Source organism: Mixophyes fleayi, chromosome 8 (assembly GCF_038048845.1).
Source record: "Mixophyes fleayi isolate aMixFle1 chromosome 8, aMixFle1.hap1, whole genome shotgun sequence".
NCBI classification, from domain to species: domain Eukaryota; kingdom Metazoa; phylum Chordata; class Amphibia; order Anura; family Limnodynastidae; genus Mixophyes; species Mixophyes fleayi.
The window spans coordinates 23,420,209-23,433,586 of record NC_134409.1 but is presented as its reverse complement, the minus strand read 5'-3'; positions in this window follow the sequence as shown (position 1 = coordinate 23,433,586).

Below are 13,378 nucleotides of genomic sequence, written 5' to 3'. Positions count from 1 at the left end.
CAAATGCTGCCCCCCTATCCCTCAATTTTAACCAAATGAACCTAAAATAATCCTAAATTGCGTCCCCCTTCAGCGTTACGCCCTGGGCGGTTGCCCCTGTTGCACAGACCTAGTTATGGCCCTGGCAGGACCTATTTACTAATATAATAATAATAACAGATCACTCCATGACCTATTTACTAATATAATAATAATAACAGATTACTGCATGACCTATTTACTACAGTCATGGCCAAAAGTTTTAAGAATGACACAAGTATTGGTTTTCACAAAGTTTGCTGCTTCCGTGTTTTTAGACCTTTTTGTCAGACGTTGCTATGGTATACTGATGTATAATTACAGCATTTCTTAAGTGTCAAAGACCTTTATTGACAATTATATTATGTTTATGCAAAGAGTCAATATTTGCAGTGTTGACCCTTCTTTTTGAAGACCTCTGCAATTCGCCCTGGCATGCTGTCACTCAACTTCTGGGCCACATACTGACTGATGGCCGCCCATTCTTGCCTAATCAATGCTTGGAGTTTGTCAGAATTTGTGGGTTTTTATTTGTCCACCTGCCTCTTGGGGATTGACCACAAGTTCTCAATGGGATTAAGGTCTGGGGAGTTTCCTGGCCATGGACACAAAATTTCCATGTTTTGATCCCTGAGCCACTTAGTTATCACTTTTGCCTTATGGCAAGGTGCTCCATCATGCTGGAAAAGGCATTGTTCATCACCAAACTGTTCTGGGATGGTTGGAAGAAGTTGCTCTTAGAGGATGTTTTGGTACCATTGTTTAATCATGGTTGTGTTCTTAGGCAAAATTGTAATTGACCCCACTCCCTTGGCCGAGAAGCAACCCCACACAAGAATAGTCGTGGAATGCTTTACTGTTAGCATGACACAGGACTGATGGTAGCGCTCACCTTTCCTTCTCCAGACAAGCGTTTATCCAGATGCCCCAAGGAATCAAAATGGATTCATCAGAGAAAATTACTTTACCCCAATCCCCAGCAATCCAATCCCTGTATCTTTTGCAGAATATCAGTCTGTCCCTGATATTTTTCCTGGAGATATGTGGCTTCTTTGCTGGCCTTCTTGACACCAGGCCATCCTCCAAAAGTCTTTGCCTCACTGTGCATGCAGATCCACTCACACCTGCCTGCTGCCATTCCTGAGCAAGCTATGCACTGGTGGTACCCCGATCCCGCAGCTGAATCAACTTTAGGAGACGGTCCTGGCGCTTGCTGGACGTTCTTGGGCACCTTGAAGTCTTCACAACTATTGAACCTCTCTCCTTGAAGTTCTTGATGATCCGATAAATGGTTGATTTAGGTGCAATCTTACTAGCAGCAATATCCTTGCCTGTGAAGCCCTTTTTGTGCAAAGCAATGATGACTGCACATGTTTCCTTGCAGATAGCCATGATTAACAGAGGAAGAGCAATGATTTTAAGCACCACCCTCCTTTTAAAGCTTCCAGTCTGTTATTTTAACTCAGTTAGCATGACAGAGTGATCTCCAGCCTTGTCCTTGTCAACTCTCTCACCTGTGTTAACGAGAGAATCATTGATGTCAGCTGGTCCTATTGTGGCAGTGCTGAAATGCAGTGTAAATGTTGTTTTTTGGATAAAGTTCATTGTCATGGCAATGAAGGACTTTGAAATTAATTGCAATTCATCTGATCACTCTTCATGACATTCTGGAGTATATGCAAATTGCTATCATAAAAACTGATGCAGAGGACTTTGTGAAAAATAATATATGTGTCATTCTCAAAACTTTTGGCCATGACTGTACTATAATAATAATAATAGATCACGGACAATAAGAAATCACTGCATAACCTATTTACAGCAATAATAATAACAGATCACTGACAATAAGAGATCACCGCATAACCTATTTAAATCAATATTAATATATCACTGACAATAAAAATCACTGCATGACCTATTTACATCATGTTTACACCAAGAAAACTCAATTAAAACAAGTGATTAAAATAATTGATCTGTATCCACGGACCAATAAAATAGCACTCTCAAAGCTGGTTCTCATGATAAAGCTATGTTTAGAATTGAATTACCTGTAAATTCAGACTTATTAACCATCAATTTATTTATACATTAAAACGGGTTTTAATTTTAGGTATGATATTTACCATTAAATTGATATTATTCCAGTGTTCATTCTTTGTTGTTGGGTGGGTTTCTATCAACAATGTGTCACTGTGTTAGATTTTCTTCTTTATCTTGGTTGATAAAGTTTTTTACCAAGATTTTAGCAGGTTAATCAGAACCAAAGATCAACCTCTTTAGTTTGTTAGTGTGCCCCTTAAATTGTATTACTAGCTTTACCTTAATTTTCTGAGGTCGGCGGACCCGCCGTCACAAAACAGTATAAAAAAAAAATAACTTATAAAGTTTAAAACTACCCTCCCTCCCAGCCACCGGGTCCAGCGGCTGGTATTGCTCTTTTAATGTTGGCAGTGTGACTGTCGACATTTTGAATGTCTACATTCACACTGTCCACATTTTGAAGCTGTCACCAGAATGGCAGTGGCGTCATTTAGTCTATCAACATGGGAAAGCTGCCGACATATCCATTGTCTATATTTCGTACCCAACCCACAGTAATACAGCTTCTAACTATAGCATTGCAACATTTGTGTCAAATTTCCTTAACAACATTCATGTATGTTTATTGTGTTCTATTGGTGCAGTGCCAAACTTCATTTATCATATATTCCAGGATGTCGTTTTTTCTCTTTACTGAGCTCCATTCACATCTTTTAATTGCATTATAGTCACTTTATTTTATGAAGATGTGCTAGTAAATATCTAGAGAGAGTAGAGGGCACATTATCGAGTACTTTGTGCTGATTAGTGGGAATACATTTCAAATAAATCCATCATGGTTCCATGTTGTGATACAGCAAAATGTTGAAAAATCCAAGCGCAGTGAATATCTTTTATAGCCACTGTGCATTTCATTCTTGCTCATCTACCCCATTTATTTAACTTTCATACAGAGCTCAGTATTTGTGGCATTGGTTCATTCCTGTTTTATGAAGAAAACATTAATCACCGTTTTGTGTCCTGTTCTATGTGCATTTCTTGATTGACATGTACAGCAGCCAATCAGAGCTTCAGTTATTATAATTATTATTAACGTTTATTTATAGGGCACCACGAGGTCCGCAGTGCCGTACAGAGGGTAACCAACAAGACAGTACATGGTTTAACACTAGAATACAGTAAACAAATAACACTACAACTCTCAACACAGCTACTGGAGTGTAAGGGTTATATCCAGCGCAGACTGAAACCTATGCCCATTAGCGTGGGCGCAACTAACATCTTTAAAGCCACTGAAAGAGGTGCAAAGTCAGTGGAGTGGAACCAATGTGCAGAGAGCCCAGGGAGGAAGTGCGCAGTGTAGCTGGTGAGAAAACGTTATAGGTAATGAGAACAGGAGGGAAGAGGGCCCTGCTCACTAGAGCTTACAATCTAAAGGGAGAGGGACAGTGAGCCAATGAAAGGGGCCTTGAGGGCAAGAAGCAGGAGTGGGAGATATAGAGTATGAAAGAGGGTGGGCGATACTACACGATGAAATCGTTAAATGGAGGACTGGTAGGCTTTTCTAAACAGGTGGGTTTTCAATGACCGTTTGAAGCTATACAGGCTAGGGGATAGTCTGATAGAATGAAGGTGATTGTTCCAGTGGTGGGGGGAAGCACAGGAGAAATCTTGGATAAGGGAGATGTGGTTACCAAAGGGGAGGAAAGACGACGGTCATTGTCCGAATGGAGAGAACGGGAGAGAGTATGTATGGATATGAGATTGGAGACGTAGGGAGCAGTGGAGTTGGAGAGGACCTTGTATGTGAGAGTGAGGAGTTTGACGGGGAAGGGGAGTCAGTGTATGGTTTGGCAGGGAGGGTAGTCAGTGTAAGGTTTGGCAGAGAGAGGAAGATAAGTTTTACTGCAGCATAAGTATAGAATGAAGAGGAGCAGTAGTTGAGACGAGAAATGATCAGTGAGTGGATAAGAGTTTTGCTGGTATCCTGGGTGAGGAAGGGTCTGATACAGATAATGTTGCGGAGCTGGAAAGCGTCAGGATTGGGCAAGAGACTGAATGTGAGGGGCAAATGAGAGGGAGGAGTCAAGAATGACATAGGCAGCGGGGTTGGAGAACAGAAGGTATAGTGGTGATAGAGGTCGGGAGGGGAGGAGACTCTTGATGGAGGGAAGACAATGAGTTCAGTTTTGGCCATATTAAGTTTGAGAAAGCATAATGACATCCAGGTGGAGATGGCGGAGAGGCAGCTGGACACAAAAGAGAGGAAAGAAGGGTAGAGATCAAGAGATGAGAGGTAGAGTTGAGTGTCGTCTGCATAGAGATGGTGCTGGAGGCAGAAGGAACTGATGAGTTAACCCAGGGAGGAGGTACACAGAGAAAAAGCAGAGGGCCAGTGACAGAACCTTGTGGGACTCCTATGGTATGGATGGATGGGGGGGGGGGGGGGGGGAACCAAACATAGAAACAGGGAAGGAGCAGTTGGTGAGGTAGGAGGTGCACCACAAAAGGACGGTGTCAGAAAGGCCAATGGTGTGAAGGATATGGAGTAGTAGAGAGTGATATATGGTATCAATGGCCGCAGAGAGGTCCAGGAGGATAAGCAGGGAAAAGTGGCCCCTGTATTTGACCGAGAGATTATCAAGGCACTTATCTGACGATTTTGAGCGTATTGTGCACAAATTCACTCTGCACATGCCCACAAATATGTCAGTGAACGCACTCCTGTTGTGTGCGCTTACAAGCGCAAAGGAAACCTACTAGTCTACGATTTCGGGAAGTGAACTGGGCGGGGAAGGGCCATTTTGCCCAAGTCAGTGTACAATGTACAGTACACAATAGGAATGTGCCAAACTCGAGCACGCATCCACATCCGAATCATGCCTTACACTCATCAAACTTACATGTAATTTTTTCCGTATCTCTTGCTCCAGCTAAAGGGCTAGTCTAAGTCCTGATCAGTAGTAATGGCAGTCTCGAATGCATGCTGTAACATGTGCTTGCAATCAGGAGCAACTGTAAAATGTATTTTTATGTTCAGTCGTCATTAACAACATTCTAATAAATGTATTTCATGTAAAAAAATAAATAAACTTTTTAACTGTTTTATCATTTTTGCCCATATTATTACCATGTGACATTAATTCAATATTTTTTATTTATTTTCCTGTGCGTTCTTTTGAGAATTTATAATCCACATATGTATTGGACATATCCTGCATTGTCTTGTGTAGTAAAGCAGCGCAGGCCTTCACCTGACTTCAACAGTGGACGCATCTTGAGATCCGTGCCTTGATGAATTCGGTAGCACGCAGAGCCGAATAACGTGCATAGAATATTGAGCGCGAGTTGCATTCAGAACACGTGCCTTCATAAATCAGGCCCATAGTGAGCAAAATTTGCTTTTCCCACAATGCCATCCTGTCGAGCCTTCATGTTAGCGTGTCCGTACAAATGGATGTATCTGCATAAAAACAGGTGCATGGCGTCACACAGCGAGCGGAATCTTCTGATTCGTATATGAACACTAGATTGACTACTCAGTGCTGTTATTTACTTCTTACAACAAGTTTGGTGATGAGGAGAGTTCAATGAATAGAATCATACGAATCACATAAAATAATTTAAGCTTGTCAATACAGATTACATCTTAAAATATTATTGAAGGAACTATTTATAATCCATATTAAAAAAAAAGTATACGTGTGGAAAAATACAATGATTTTAGACATTCTTCTGTTACATCTTCTCTATTCTTGCTGCTAGTCTTCTCCCTCATTAACCTCAGGAGGTGAACGTATCAAGCTGCGTGTTTCCGGCGGTTTTGAAAAGTGGAGACCTTGCCTATAGCAAGCAGTCAGATTTTAATTATCATTTATTTAGTACGTTCTACAAAATGATAGCTAGAATCTGACTGGTTGCTATAGGCAACATCTCCACCTTTCTAACCTGCAGCTTGATGCATTTACCCTCTGGAGTCTCATTGTTACTGGTGGTCTGAATTGTGATCACAACACCAGCTCACGGGTCCTGGGACACGTTAAACATTTAAACTAGTGTTCCTAAAGGGATTTTATCCATATATTTATGAAGAATAGTCAACATCCAATATTAAGACCTCTATATACTGGCAAGCGTAATAGCTGGAGAGAAACATATTTTTACTTAAGTCTAATGACACATAATAGGGAGCAGAGTATGTACCCATTGATCCTCGATTATTAAGACCTCATTGCTGAATTTGAGTTTGGAGACACTCACTATTTCAGCTTATTCCCTTCAGTTCTGCTATCTATACTCTCATCCTACCCTTTTCAACCGAGAAGCTGAAAAATTCTTTAGATAGACCAGGTAATGATAGCTGCTAATGACAAGTGAGAGGAGAGACCTGTTAGAATTAATAAATTAGGCATTGAAACAGTTAAATATAAAAGTTGAAAAGATTTTGCTAACAAGCCTGACCAATTTTAAGTTTTGTTATGCAGGGAACAAAAGCAACTTTATTAGAAAAACAAAACAAAATGCAGATGTTTATATTGTATAAATGTGGTGCCGAAACATTAGTTAGTACATTCACACAGCCCCCGCTAGAAATCAGGTCATGGGTCCCGTAGCCGCTTGAGGACAGGGAAAATTTCACCGGGCAGGAGGGAAACAGCGGGATTTCTTCTGAGTAAGTAAATATTGCAAAAATAGGCGGGTCAGGAGGGAGTAGAAGAGGGATTAGGAAGCAGTGGAGGTGAGGGGCATCATCCCTGATGGGGAAGGGCATCTATAAAAGCAGAAGGTACGCTCATCTCAAGTTGCGAGTCAGGTTGCAGAAGGGTGCGGAGTGTTATTGCCATTGTATCCTGGAGCTGGCCAATCCAATACATAAGTAATGACAAATTCAGCCCGGGTGAGTTAAATGTAGGGGCAATGCCAACATCTAAAGGAAGTTGGAGTGAAGGGGGGGTTGCCCCTATGGTGTGGAATGCCTCCGAACCGGTCCAGTAGGGCGACTGTGTGGAGGAGGCCCTTAGTGAAAGTAGTCACTGCCAAGGTAAGAGTCTGAAGAAACACATCAAGGGCTAAATGTATCAAGCTGAGAGTTTTCCAGCAGGTTTGAAAAACCAATCAGATTCTAGCTATTATTTATTTAGTATATTCTACAAAATGACAGCTAGAATCTGATTGGTTGCTATAGGCAACATCTCCACTTTTCAAACCCGCTGGAAAACTCTCAGCTTGATACATTTACCCTCAAGGGTTAATCTGATGATATCTCAATGAACATTGATAGTGTGCGAATGCTTGAGGGAATATCTGTGCTTATAAGATCCAGTCAGTGTCATCATGCCCTGATCTATTGGTGATCCTGCATTAACTGTACAGTACTGATAAAAACTTAAGTGTTAAAAAAAACACAAGTTCATGCTGGTTAAATCATCTGCTGCTTATAGAGAATATGAAGTGTATAATGAAAAGACTGAAATGTTATCATCTTAGCCGTATCATTTCCACCAGCTACAGGCAGGTGTAAGGGCCAACTGATAGTGATGACTGTCATAGCACAGTCTGTGTGTTAAAAACTACATGTATGTGTGCCACTAGCTAGTACAGAACATGCAAGTATGTACAGTACACATTAAAGACATCCTGATTTCTGTATTTAAAAAACACATTTTTTTAAGAAATATAGCATTATATGTTTGTAATTTCTTTTATAAAATATTTTTTTTTTGCATTCTGATGGGATTTTATATTGCACATATGCATCGTGCGTATCCTGTGTTCTGTTTGTCTACATACAGCAAGTAATGTTTAGCCAGAGTCTACTTATATCAAGATTCAAATGGAAACACATCTTGAAATCCACTTGTACCTGAATACGGCGCACGTACGCTCAAGTTCTGTAAGAATACAACTTGCATGTAGGTTGTGTTCGAAGATGAATCAGGTCCCCCTGTGTCAGCCAGCTAGATCCCCTTCTTTCAAAGAACCTTTTTACACCCTGTTGGTCAGGTAATGAACTGGAAGGGGATTTAGCCAGCTCACAATGATGTGTCTAGATCCCCTTCAGCTAAGGTACCTGGTACATTCGTTGCATGGAAAATAGCATACACTATACCTGTTTCTCCTAGATTCTCTTCTCTTAAGTGATCATTTGTACCCCAGAGTGCAGAAATCAATTTAAGTGTTGGAATTTAACCAGGTCACACTTAGGCATAAATTTATCAAGCTGCAGGTTTGAAAAAGTGGAGATGTTGCCTATAGCAACCAGATTCTAGCTATCATTTATTTTTTTTTAGCATTAATCGTTTTTATTGAGATTTGTTAAGTTTAGCTATCATTTATTTAGTACATTCTACAAAATAACAGCTAGAATCTGATTGGTTGCTATGGGCAACATCTCCAATTTTTCAAACCCACAGCTTGATAAATTTACTCCTTACCCTCTTAGATTATTGAGGTTGTTTGGAGTAATGGTAATATCAGTACAAAATAACTTGAAATTGATAGTATAATATGTGGTGTGTGGTGTGCCTTGGGTTTCTAGCCATTAATTTTTTATTTTGATAAAATGTGCATAGTTTCTCTTCTGGTTATGAATGATGCATATGGATGTGTACACAAGATAATCTTAGAGTGAGAAACGAAGGAATTGAAGATACAGGGCCAGAAATTGATGGAAGCGACATCAAGAAATCAAAAGGTCAAGTTAAAGTAAGGGAGAACCCAGGAGAAAAGTTATTTACAATTATTATTTTTGTGCTTGAACCTTAATACATATACAGTAGAAAATATGTTTTCTTTCACAAAACAAATTTCAGCGTACCAGCTGTGAATATGAAATGATTGTCAGACTAAAAAAAAAACAAAAAACCCTATACGCATTTAATAAGACAATCCTAATCTGGCACATGGTTCTATTAATACATTGGCAAATTATGTTTTATGTCAATATTTTGAGATTCTTTTAAGACAGAAGATGAAAGAGTGAAGGTCTCTTCCACATAGGTCACAGATAGACATGTAATAGATGTCTAATCTACATGGGGTGGGGTTAAGTTGAGACTTCTCTTCCAGGACTGGTGGCTTATAACCAAAAGAAACTGTTCTATGTAAAAAACCGAGGTGTTTGTCCCTGTTGTGGTCAGCGGTCCTATGTGAGTAAGTTACTGTACATTTGTACATTGTGAACTACTGTGCACTATTTTCGGGGTGTAGTACCTATTAAAGGTACTGACTACCCCAACACAGACTAAGACGATTCCGAAGGACTACCCCGACCTGAAAAAAAGACTACTTACCATGATCCAGATGACTTCATGTGACAATCCGATCTGTTGCCGACTGTGGAAAAGGACTTCATGTGAAAACGCAACTCCTCTTAAAGCGGCAATGGACGGACCCTGTTGTCATTCATGTAAGTATTATTTTACGGGGTTAGAGGTATTAGAGTTAGGAGTTAAGGTTAGGGTTAACCTTACCTGTACAATACTTACCCGGCTTGTAAAGGTAACCTTAACTCCTAAACCTAATACCCCCAACCCCTAAAATAATACTTACATTACATGAATGACAGCCGTCCGTCCATTGCCACTTTAAGAAGAGTCGCTTTTTCACATGACGTCATTTTCCAGTCGGCAAAAGGTCGGGTCATCACATGAAATCATCTGGATCATGGTAAGTAGTCTTTTCTTCAGGTCACGGTAGTACTTCTTCGGAATTCTCGTGTCGTCTTAGTCCGTGTCGGGGTATTCAGTATCGTTAAACTGACTACCACCACTATTTTCAACGAAACCTCACAGACCGGCTTATGGCATGATATCAGCACTGAATAATCTATTTTATTATTTGAATAATCACTGCAAGACAATGAACGAGCTGGTCTGGTCGGCAGCCTGAGTTAGTCACCCCCTCCTGGTTCCTCCATTGCTGGAGGGGTCGGGGGGGATGGGGGGTTGGAAGAAAACCTTGGTTGGCATAGCAATTACAGTTAAAGTACAGATTTGATATGCTAAAAATGGTTATGTTTTGGTAAAAGTATAGCAGTGGATTACAGATGAAGAACCTGGATGTTGGTGTGTACTACAGGGTTATTTTTATTTATTTCACATAAAGTTTTTTCATAAACTAGGGTTGTGTGTTTTATTTACATTTTGTCTTGTATGTCAAATCCATACTTTATCTGTAAATGCTATGCCATCCAAGGTCCCCACCACCAACCTCGTCTCAATAGAGTATCCAGCCCTGTGCTGACCAGCCTAAAGACGACACTTGACAGATATTGTGTTGAAGAGTTCCAGGGGCAGCATTCAAGAAGGGTTGTAGTCCTGAGGGTGGAGGTATCCTGGAAAGAAATAAAAAGGGTTAGTGTGAGCAGGGGGTTGATATGTACAGAGATTGTGATAACAGATATGACAAGTGGAAATTTATTGGAGAGCACTAATTTCTTTTGTGGTGAAACACTGCAGAAATAATAGGATTCTTATATTTCCGATAAATACTTTTCTCTTAGTCCATTGGGGGACACCAGGAAAACATTGGGGTTTACCTCTCTCCTGTTATTCCTTCCCCGGATACAAACACATTGAACTTGTAAAATTGGGTAAAAGTGTGAACAGCGGACCAGATAGCCACCCGACTCATGCTGCGCCGCCCAGTAAGCACTCACCGACATGGTGGAGTAAGCCTGAAAATTCTTCGTAAGCCCTGCAATAAGCCTGATGGATCACAGACGGTATAGAAATAGTAACCTTAGAGACTGGCCAGTCCCTCTTGTAAATATCATAGAGGACCAAAAGATCCTCAGCTTGAGCCCAACACACATATGTGCGCAAAGCTCTGACCACATTTAAAGAATGAAGAGCGCTCTCATCCTCAGAGGACCTACTCTTGACCAGAGCCGGAATCCCAATATCCTGATTAATATGGGATGTGGACACCACTTTAGGTTGGAAGGAAGGTTTGTTCCGAAGAACCGCCATATCCTCATGGAAAACCAGAAGAGGAGATTTGCAGGACAGGGCTGCAAGCTCTGAAACTCTCCTAGTTGTAAAATGGTCAAAAAGGAAGACAGTCTTCCAATTAAGGAATTTCACATCCACAATCCAAAGGTTCCATAGTGAAATGCTGCCAAGGATTCAATACCAAATTTAAATCCGAAGGAGCCAGTGGAGATACATATGGGGGGTTGTACATAGCCTGTGGCGACTATGGCCGGGTCCCGTGAAGGAATCCAGTGTTGGCATTGAGGGGCGGCAGCAAAAGCACTCACTCGGTACCTCAGACCCCCCAATACGAGCAGCACACAACCTTCCGTGCTGTGCGCTGTAACGCTGCACTTGCAGACTCTGGAGATCACAGAGAGCCAGTAAAATTAAAAAACAACAACAAAAGTAAAAGAAGATACTAAATAAAGGAAAACAGGCTTTAAGGAAGCCCCTGTAATAAAAAAAAAACCATGAACTGAAATTTTGGGCACTTATTCTAAACTGAAGGCCTAACAGTAGAGAGGGAGAAGCGTCAGTGAACTTCTAAGATGTCCTCTCGACATCGCAACACTATACCCCAAAGTTTCCAAGTGTCCCCCAATGGATGCCTGAGAAATCACAAAAATTATAGTTATGGATAAATGAGAAGGCTGAAGTATAACACATAAAGAAGTGCCTAAAAAAAAAAGATGTACTATTGTTTCTGAAGGTTGAAAATGGGGTTTTATTTTTGTGAGATAAATCGTTTATGTACAGTGTTGTGACAAAAACAATTATACTCATGTCAGGTAATGGTAGATAACATCTGACTAGGTCCGGTACGTTAAAAAAAATCCCAACATTTATGGCAATAGTTGTCTCTGTATTATTATCTCACTTGACAGAAAGATTCTTTTCCACAAAAGCTGCCTCTTTTCATTTTGAAGTAAGATGTGTCGGTATTGTGGCAGTAGGGGGATGTAAGGGAAAAGCTAGTGAGCAGTGGGGCCTGTGAGGTTAAAGATAGTGAACATGTGTCATATGGAATGACAGAGAAAAGCTGGTGTCAGGTTATTGGCCGTTGAGGGGGCTGCCCCCTCTGCCAACAGTCTTTGCTCACCTATGCCCCCTTTGCCCACAGGCTTTGTTCACCCATGCCCCTCTGCCCACAGGCTTTGAACACCCATGCCCCCTCTGCCCACATGATTTGCTCACCCATGCCCCCTCTGCCCACAGGCTTTGCTCACCCATGCCCCCTCTGCCCACAGGCATTGATCACCCATGCCCCCTCTGCCCACATGATTTGCTCACCCATGCCCCCTTTGCCCACATGATTTGCTCACCCATGCCCCCTCTGCCCACAGGATTTGCTCACCCATGCCCCCTCTGCCCACATGCTTTGCTCATCCATGCCCCCTCTGCCCACATGCTTTGCTCATCCATGCCCCCTCTGCACACAGGCTTTGATCACCCATGCCCCCTCTGCCCACATGATTTGCTCACCCATGCCCCCTCTGCCCACATGATTTGATCACCCATGCCCCCTCTGCCCACATGATTTGCTCACCCATGCCACCTCTGCCCACAGGCTTTGCTCACCCATGCCCCCTTTGCCCACAGGCTGTGCTCACTCATGCCCCCTCTGCCCACATGCTCTGCTCACCCATGCCCCCTCTGCTCACAGGCTTTGCTCACCCATGCCCCCTCTGCCCACATGCTTTGCTCACCCATGCCCCCTCTGCCCACAGGCTTTGTTCACCCATGTTCCCTCTGCCCACAGGCTTTGTTCACCCATGTTCCCTCTGCCCACAGGCTTTGCTCACCCATGCCCCCTCTGTCTACAGGCTTTGCTCACCCATGCCCACTCTGCCTACAGGATTTGTTCACCCATGTTCCCTCTGCCCACAGGCTTTGCTCACCCATGCCCCCTCTGCCTACAGGCTTTGCTCACCCATGCCCCCTCTGCCTACAGGCTTTGCTCACCCATGCCCCCTCTGCCCACATGCTCTGCTCACCCATGCCCCCTCCGCCCACATGATTTGCTCACCCATGCCCCCTCTGCCTACAGGCTTTGCTCACCCATGCCCCCTCTGCCTACAGGCTTTGCTCACCCATGCCCCCTCTGCCCACATGCTCTGCTCACCCATGCCCCCTCCGCCCACATGATTTGCTCACCCATGCCCCCTCTGACCACATGCTCTGCTCACTCATGCCCCCTCCCCATCACATTACCCCTTCTTCTTAACTTTTTCTCCACCAGTCACTTCCAGCTACACAGGAACAGGAAGATAAGCAGCAAACTCTGCACTGTGTACCACGTGACTGCTGCAGTCACATGACCTAGTGATGTCACGTGA